Consider the following 9,829-nt stretch of genomic DNA (forward strand, 5'->3'; position numbering starts at 1 on the left):
TCTATTGCATGGAGTGCAGGAGGATGAGCGGTGATCTTATAGAGGTGTACACAATCATGAGAGGAATAGATCAGGTAGAGTGGGGGAAATCGAGGTCCAGATGACGTAGGTTTAAGGTGAAGGGGAAAAGATTTAATAGGGATCTGAGGGGCATTTTTTTCCACACAAAGGGTGGTGGGGGTATGGAACAAGCTGCCAGAGGAGGTAGTTGAGGCAGGGACTCTCACAATATTTAAGATGCAGTTAGACAGGCACATGGATAGAACAGGTTTGGAGGGATATGGGCCAAATGCTGGCAGATGGGACTAGTGTAGCAGGGACATGTTGGCTGATGTGGGCAAGTTGGGCCAAAGGGCCTGTTTCCACGCTGTATCACTCTATGACATTAATTCATGAACGATATTCTAATTCAACTTGGCATTACATTCCTCCCATAATCTAAACGTCCAATAGTTTAGCAAATTCAGATTAGAATGTATAGCATCCACACGTCCTTGAGTAGAGAACTCCAAAGATCCATGACCTGAGTATTTCTTCTTATCCTTTGGGATCTTTGGAATAGATGGGACCTCGGCTGTAGGATCATAAGGTCATAAGTGATAGGGGCAGAATTAGGCCATTAGGCCCATCAAGTCTACTCCGCCATTCAATCATGGCTGATCTATCTCTCCCTCCTATTCCCATTCTCCTGCATTCTCCCCATAACCCCTGACACCCGTATTAATCAAGAAACTATCTATCTCTGCCTTACAAATATCCTTTGATTTAGCTCCACAGCCTTCTGTGGCAATGAATTCCACAGATTCACCACCATCTGACTAAAGAAATTCCTCATCGTCTCCTTCCTAAAGGAACATCCTTTAATTCTGAGTCTATGACCTCTAGTCCTAGACTCTCCACATCCACTCTATCCAGGCCTTTCACTGTTCTGTATGTTTCTGTGTAGGAAGATCCATGTGCCTCTGGACAGTGTCTCAGTCCATTAACCTAGCCACCCGACCAATCCATTCTGGGAACTGGCTGTTGGACATAGTGAAAGAAAGTAACCCCAATTTTTAATTCCGGTCCCAGCTTTCATTTTGCAAAGAATAGTTTGGTATTAATTGCAAATTTGTTAAATTGCCTCCAGTAATGAGGCTTCTCCGGTTTGTATTGGAGTCATTAACTCCAATCAGACTTTAATTATGTATGCAAATCAAGCCTAGCCTAGATTAAACATTTTCCAAAATAATTAAAAGAAACATTATGTGAACTACGCTGCATAATATAATGGCTTTTTAAAATATTATGAGTTAGACGGTGCTGGTTGTAATGGAGAGAGAGAAAGGAAAAGAGGGCGAGAGAGAGAGAGAGAGAGAGAGAGGGGAGGAAAGGAGAGACAGAGAGGGAGAGTGAGTGAGAAAGAGAGTGAGAAGGGGGAGGAGAAGAGAGGGGAAGGGAGAGAGATGGAGAGAGGGGGAAAGGGAGGAGGGAGAGAGTGGAGGAGAGAGAGGGGGGATAGAGAGAGAGAGAGAGAGAGAGGGTGATCAAGAGAGAGAGTGAGAGAGAGCAAGGCTCGATAATCTTCGGTTCAAAGATCTTGGTTTGGTTTCAGATAGTTTCTGTGGTAGTGCCTCCAGCAGGGATTAGAACATCAGTCAGCTGAATCAACAAGGCAGATCTCAGCTTTTAAATCACTTCACGGGTTGAAAAGAAATATTCCATTTCGTTCTCAATATATAGTAAGTCAAACCACTTCCTTTAAGTCCAACTGACCTTTCCCACAGTAAAACTCTGATAATCCAACGTCTGATTGTTCGGAAATACTGAACAATGGTCTGGCATCAGGATCACCTATTAGTCTGGAATGTGGAACCAGGGAAACAATGACAGATGATGAGGATATATATAGGCAACGACGCATGCTGTATGTACAGGCGAATATTCTCTTGCGTAAATTTGGTGCGTATGCAGATGTGGTGAAGATGTCGCTATTTAGAGCATACTGCACACCACTCTACACTGCGCACCTGTGGTCGAACTATGGAAAGACAAGCTTGCAGAGACTAAAGGTGGCATATAACGATGCCATGAGAACACTGCTAAGGAAACCTAGATGGTGTAGTGCCAGTAGTATGTTTGTGGCTGCAGGAGTCAGTACTTTAGAAGCTATCCTAAGAAATCACATGTATAAATTCATTTGCAGGATAAATGACTCTAAAAATGTAATTATTGTGGCCTTGTCAAACATAAGGGTTAGCACTACACACTACGAATCCCAGTTGTGGAGACACTGGGATCGTTGTCTCGTTGTAGGACATTGATCATTCTTTTAATCTGGATTTTTAACTCGTGTATTGTGTTTTTTTTAAATATAATGCTTTTATAAGTGATATACTAAGATTTTATATGTACTTTATGATATTTTTTTAATATGCAATGCATTTTTAATGTAATGTTGCCCCTTGTCTGGACCTCGAGTCCGTAATAAAATGTATTATTATTATTATTTATTATATTATTATTATTATTTATTATTATTAATGCTCGGAAGCTGATGGACAACTTGGGAGAAAGAACGATGCCATTTGTGAAAAGAATGTGGACAGACTTTCAAACAGTGGAAACACCTGTTAGTTCACCAAATGTGCCATACTGGAGTAAAACCTTTGCAGTGTGAAGTTTGTGGTTTCCAGCGCAGGCAAAGAGCATCCTTGAAATAACATATGACCAAGCAGAATGCAGAAGCTGAACTTGAATTTGCTTGTGACCCATGTGAGAAGCTGTTCGAGAAGGCTCACAATTTGAATGTTCATGGTTCATCCCTTGACTCAGAATACAGATAAAAACAAACCTATTGAAATTGAATCAAGTCAGCTAAGTATAGAATCATTAATTAAGCAGGAACCCAGTTAATAGTTATTCAACAGCTAAATGACGAGTCTAAAGAATCTTGCACCTTTTTTCAGTGTCAGCAAGACACAAAGGATTAACATGTATAAATGCAATCAAGCCAGGCTCACCTAAAATAGGTAGAGCAAGAGTGTGGAGAATATAGTTCTGAGCATTATAGCACACCAGTTCCAGAGACAAAGTCCAATGTCTGCAATGGGGTAGAGGTGAATCAGGCAGAATCCTAGCAATTGGAAGGACTGTTCAGAACTCTGATAACAGAGGGGAAGGAGCTAGTTGGTGTTGTGGTGAGGCAGGATTCCACTTTGCCACAGTATATCAGTAGGAACTGTCAAGCTCAGTTTTAGAAGTGTTGGACTATCTTGAAAAACTTCATTCAAAAAGTGAATACTTCACCAGTAGCTTCAGTACAAGATGGACAAAAGGCTAGAATATGTGTTGCAGCAACTGAAACATCATCAGTGCAATCACTTTCACAACCTCCGTTAACGTTAACTGTGTCCGGTGACTTTAAGCAGATGTTAAACGATGGTGTCTTGTTTGCAAGCCCACAGGGTCTACAGATGTTGGTCACCTGGGCTCATCATCATGGTAGTAGCTGTGGTTCTCAGCCACATGTGCAGAGTGTCTTAACAGCAGAGAATCGAGGAGTAGTCGGTGCTGTGTAGGGGTGTCCAGAGGGCCACAGTTACATCCTGGACATGCATTCAAGTCGCAGTGTTGTTTTGAATGAGGGACAGTGCCCATCCAGTAGAAATAAGGACACAATGGAGGAAGTTCTGGATGGTTCAATAACCCTTTCACCTCGGAATGGAACAGTGAGTGAAAATGGTGAGGGTGATAATGTTGCGAAGCATCAACCTGTCCCAGTGCTAGCAGACTTACAGCCTTGTACATACAGTGAAGCCACTTCACGGTCGGTGGATGTGGACAACATCGGAATCCCCATTGAAGAAGGATATCTTCTTGCGCTCAGATCCTGAATATACAGAGTGCTCTTGGGAAAAAGTTCAGGTACAAGATGCAACTCAACCATTAAATGTCAAAAAACAAGTTAACTGCAATGAAGCATCTTGTTCTATAAGAAATGATGATGTTGTGGATGGACTGGAATCCAGTGATCTTCCTGAAAGGTATTTATCAAGTGAAGATGACAGAGAAACAAAAGTTAAGAATGGCTCTTCAGATGAGTATTTTCAACCATATTGGAAGTAGAAGGGTAAGTTACCAGTTAAGAAGTGCAATATTAAAGATATGAAGAAACAATCTGGACAAAAGCGTGGCAGGAAACCTAAGTCAAACTTGGAAAGGGAAGATTTCCTCACCGTGTATCGATGTCAGTATAAGGGTTGCTGTGCTGTTTACAGAGGAGTTGACGGACTTAAGAAACACATAAAAGAGCAGCATGAAGAGGTGCGTGAAAGACCTTGCCCCCACCCAGGATGTAACAAGGTGTTTCTGATTGATCGCTACCTGCAGCGCCATGTAAAGCTGATCCATACAGAAGAAAGAACATCTTTACAGATCAGGAGGAAGTGCAAAGCCTTTGGTCACAACTTCGGAAAGACAAACCACATTTGATCAACAAACTTGAAGCATTTTGAGCTTGATCATATGACCAAGGGTATAGAGAGAGAGAAGCTGAACATTTTGAAACTGATGGACCTCTTGAAAGAGATTATGCCTAACCCTGTCCAGGGAGACAATGACTCAGACCTGGTGGGTAATCAGTGTGATGACAATCAGGACATTGATGAGGATGGCAATGATGGCGTTTCTGATGAGAAGGACAATTGCCGTTTTGTTCCCAACCCTGACCAGATCGTTGCCGATGGTGACAGCAGAGGAGACACCACCAAGGACGACTTTGACAATAGCATCCCAGATATCTATGACATGTGCCCCGAGAACAGCGCCATCAGTGAGACTGAACTGAGGAAGTTCCAAAGGGGACGATGCAGATCGTTCCTAACTGGGTAATGCGCAACAAGGGCAGGGAGTTACTGCAGACATGCCCAACTCTGACCCTGGCCTTGCTGACAGATGTGATGAGTTCAATGCCATCAACTTCAGTGGCACCTTCTACGTCAACACAGACTGCAATCCACGCTGGCTTTGTTTTTGGCTTCCAGTCCAGCAGCCGCTTCTACGCGGTGATGTGGAAGCAGGCCACCCAAACCTACTGGGAGGAGAAGCTGTCCAAACCCAATGATACGCTGGAGTCTTGCTCAAGGTGGTAAACCCCACCACAGGTCGAGAGGGAGGGGGGGGGGGGGGGGGGGAACACCTGTGCAACGCTCTCCAAAGAGACTGGCAACACCCTGGGATAGGTGCGAACTTTATGGCGCAACCCCGATATGGGCTGAAAGGATTACACCACCAAGATGGCACCTGATCCATTGACCTTAAACAAGCTTCATCAGGATGGTTGTCAATGAAGAGAGTGAGAACTGGTTGCCACACCATTGGTTTGGTGGACTTTGGGATACCGTGATACATTAGGGCTCTATCATTCTGCTAATCATTGCTCTAATGCTGGCGACCATTGTGTGTACCTGACCGAGGACTGTGAATGTTATCATGTTTGATGAAAAGGAGGGAATGAAAGAGCTAATTGTCAAATCTAGTATAGTTTACAAAATGGAGTCGTTTTTCTAAAAAAAAGCATGGTCTAGTAGAACAAAGGAATGGCTCGGGGCCAAGTCTGAATGACTGCAAATTATATGGAGCACAATATGGAGGACAGGTTGTCTTTTTAATAAAGACATTAAGATGGAAACCTGCGTAATAACATGTGCTCTTTCAAGGCCATAAAGAAGCCAAGATTGAAAAAATATAGCTGACGCTTCTGAGATAAGTAATAGCTTGAGCTTGATTTGGACCCAGCTTTTCCTATATTCTGAAAGACTCTAGAATCTTTCAGTCATGCCATATTCAGACTTGGTAGGAGTGCTTTACTGTTAAGAAAAATGTATAATTGCGCTAACTTTCCTTTGTTCTGTGTGGAGCCCAAGAAGCACTGAGCAACGTTTGTGCTCATTGTAGATCTTGCCACTCCCGTCTGACGAATCAATTAAAGGTTGATTCAGGAAACACAGAATTATTTGACATTGTCACAGGGGTAAGACAAGGTTGCCTTCTATACCCCTTACTGTTTATTGTCACGATCGGCCATGTCATGCGGAAGACAATGAACAAACCTGACTTTGGAATACCGTGGAGAACAAGAAGACGCCTCACAGACGTAGATTTTGCTGATGACATTTCACTACTAGCAGAGTCGAGACACACCCTTCAAGAGATGACAACTGCCCTGGAGGAGAATGCATCAAAGGTTGGGTTAAAAATCAGCTGTCAGAAGACTAAGACCATGCAGACTGGAGACCAGCAGCCAATAGACCAACTGATAATCAATGGGGAACCTGTGGAAAATGCCACAAGATTTACCTCTCTTGGCAGCATGTTCACAGTAGATGGAGATGTAGAGATCGACATCAACTCCCAAATTGGTAAAGCTGCATCAGTCTTCAGACGAATGGAGCCAATATGGTCTAGTGGCGGGGTATCCAAGATGCTCAAAGTCAAGCTCTTCCAGTCCGTGGTCTTCCCTACAGCCCTCTATGCCAGTGAGACATGGAAAATCAATATGAAGATGAAAAAGAAATTGGATGCATTCCAACAACGCTGCTTGAGGAAGATCCTGAAGACTAGCTACAGAGACCACATCACAAACGAGGAGATCTATCGGGAAACTGCAACAAAGCCTCTCAGCCAGAACATAGAGGTACGCAGGATGAAATTTGCAGGACATGTACTCAGAATGTCACCAGAACGTGCACCTATGATAGCAATGACATGGCAACCTGACGGAAGAAGGAAAAGATGCCGACCAAAACTCACATGGAGGCGAACATTCCCGAAGGATTTGGACGCTAACCTATCGAGGGGGGGAAGACGTCGCACCTGACCGAACAGAATGGCGAAAGCTTGCTGCCCAATGCACTCAACAGTGTGGGAGGAACTAAGTCTAAGCAAGTCCCCTAATTCCCCATTTACTGGTGCCTTCCCCTAATTCCCAATCTACCAGCATCTTCATACCAGTATTTTACCTTGACGACCCCTTCCGAAGCAGCGAGGTATCCACGGCAAGAGAGACATGTCCCCACTCTAGTAGATGGACAAAAAGAAGCTCAGTGGGACAGGCAGCATCTCTGGAGAGAAGGAATGGGTGACGTTTCGAATGTTGAAGGAATGTTGTCAGGGTCTGAAGAAGGGTCTCGACCCGAAATATCGCCCATTCCTTCCCTCCAGAGATGCTGCCTGTCCCGCAGAGTTACCCCAGCATTTTGTGTCTATCTTCATCCAAGAAACACTAGAAGTTGTGCAGGTAGGAACTGCAGATGCTGATTTACACCGAAGATAGACACAAAATGCTATCTTACCTACCTGGATACGATGCATATCCAATAATTCCTTGCATAACCATATGCCTCTCCAAAAGCCTCTAAATGTCACAATCGTATCTGACTGAACCGTTAACACTGGCAGTGTGTTCCAGGCACTCACTCCCCAACCTCTGTATAAAAAGCACCCCCCTCATCTCCTTTAAACTTTGCTCCTCTCACCTTAAAGCTATGCCCTCTGTTTTTTTTGGGGCAGCTTATTTAAGAGGCTATTAGATAGGCACATGATGCCGTTAAACTAATCTCCTCTGCCTGCAGGATATACAGGGAATGGACGGATATGGGGGAGTCCAGAACCAAGGGTCACAGTTTAAGAATAAGGGGTAGGCCATTTGGGACTGAGATGGGGAAAAACGTTTTCACCCAGAGAATTGTGAATCTGTGGAATTTGCTGCCGGTGAAGGCAGTGGAGGCCAATTCTCTGTATATTTTCAAGAGAGGGTTAGATTAAGCTCTTAGGGCAAAAGGAATCAAGGGATATGGGGAAAAAGCAGGAACGGGGTACATTTTAGATGATCAGCATTGAGTATTAGAAAGGCGCTATATAAATCCCATCCATTATTATTATTATCATATGGTGCTGGCTCGAATGGCTGAATGTCCTACTCCTGCACCTATTTTTGTATGTTTCTTTGTTTCTACATCATCAAATGCAGGCAGAGAGGAGATTAGTTTAACTTGGCATCATGTTCGACACAGACATTGTAGGCCAAAGTGCTTGTCCCTGTGCTGTACTGTTCTATGTGTAGGAAGCAACTGCAGATGAAATGTGTAGAAAGGAATAGCAGATGCTGATTTACACCGTGGATAGACACAAAATGCTGGAGTAACTCAGCGGGACAGGCGGCATCTTTAGGTTAGTTTAGTTTAGAGATACAGCACAGAAACAGGCCCTTTGGCCCACATGAGTCCACACCGACCAGCGATCCCCGCACATTAACACTATCCTACACACACTAGGGACAATTTTACATCATTTACATCAAGCCAATTAACCTACAAACCTGTGCGTCTTTGGAGTGTGGGAGGAAACCGGAGATCCCGGTAGAAAATCCACGTACAAGAACCTACAAACTCCGTACGGACAGCACCCGTAGTCAGGATCGAACCCGGGGTCTCTGGCGTTGTGAGGCAGCAACTCTACCGCTGCGCCACTGTGCCGCCCATGGTGAAGTGAAGGAATAGGTGAATGCTGAAGAAAGGTTTTCGAGCCCAAACGTCACTGATTCCTTTCCTCCAGAGATGCTGCCAGACCCTACTGTTCTGTGTTGGCCAAAGTAAGCCGCATTTTCTCCTCTCCACGGCTTTGAGAAACATTGGATGAAGCTAAATGCCCTGAATTAGAGGAGGATTACAGATGCTGGCACAGCACCGGCATCAGACATCCTTAACCCATTTCATCAAACCCATCAGATCCGATTAATGGGAATCCAATTGCTTTCAAAAAGACACAGGATAAAATCCCATTTGTTCAGCAAGTTGCACTATGGAGGAAAACAACCTTGCTGCCCAACCCCATTTCTCTCAGGTTAATGGGATTTTGTGTCACAGAAGCAGCTCATCTCGTCTCCCCTGGGTCAATATTAAAAGAAATTGGCTGATGTCAACCTCCACTTAGTGAAATGGTGTTCATGCTTTTGAAAATATTGAATTATCCAACAAGCGCTGTTAATTTCACACCCATTTAAACAAATCCAATTAGCGGACACATTCATAAGAATAATAATGTCTGATTTTTTAAAGTGATGCTCGCTAATCTAATCTACCCGAGTCAATCATAACAACAGCAGCCTGCATTTGTATAGCACCATCGACATATTAAACAGGGTTGCACTGATGGGCAAAGGGCTGGACACAGCGGGGACTGCAGTGTGTGCTTCAACGTATTAGATATCTCCGTGCCTGCTTATGCAGCGCAGAAGCACAGAATGTCATAAGGTCATCCATGGTCAGAGTAGAATTAGGCCATTCGGCCCATCAAGTCTACTCCGCCATTCAATCATGGCTGATCAATCTAGCCCAATTCTCCTGCCTTCTCCCCATAACTCCTGACACATACTAATCAAGAATCTATCTATCTCTGCCTTAAATATATCAACTGACTTGGCCTCCACAGCCTTGTGCGTCAAAGAATTCCTCTTGGAGAAAACCCATGCAGCCACAGGGAGAATGTACAAACTCTGGTAGACACAAAATGCAGGAGTAACTCAGCGGGTGAGGCAGCATCTCAGGAGAGAAGGAATGGGCGACGTTTCGAGTCGAGACCCTTCTTCAGACCCGACCCGAAACGTCGCCCATTCCTTCTCTCCTGAGATGCTGCCTCACCCGCTGAGTTACTCCAGCATTTTGTGTCTACCTTCGAGTTAAACCAGCATCTGCAGTTCTTTCTTGCACATGTACAAACGCTATACAGGCAAAGCACTCTTAGCCAGGATCGAACCCTGGTCTCTGGTGCTGTAAGTGCTGTAAGGTAG

General features: G+C 44.2%; 1 pseudogene; it reads left to right on the forward strand.

The window, feature by feature from the left end:
• Positions 1-4,506: 4,506 nt before the first annotated feature.
• Positions 4,507-5,394, forward strand: LOC116976644 (annotated as a pseudogene).
• Positions 5,395-9,829: the final 4,435 nt, after the last annotated feature.

This window comes from Amblyraja radiata, chromosome 9, assembly GCF_010909765.2.
Source record: "Amblyraja radiata isolate CabotCenter1 chromosome 9, sAmbRad1.1.pri, whole genome shotgun sequence".
Taxonomy (NCBI): domain Eukaryota; kingdom Metazoa; phylum Chordata; class Chondrichthyes; order Rajiformes; family Rajidae; genus Amblyraja; species Amblyraja radiata.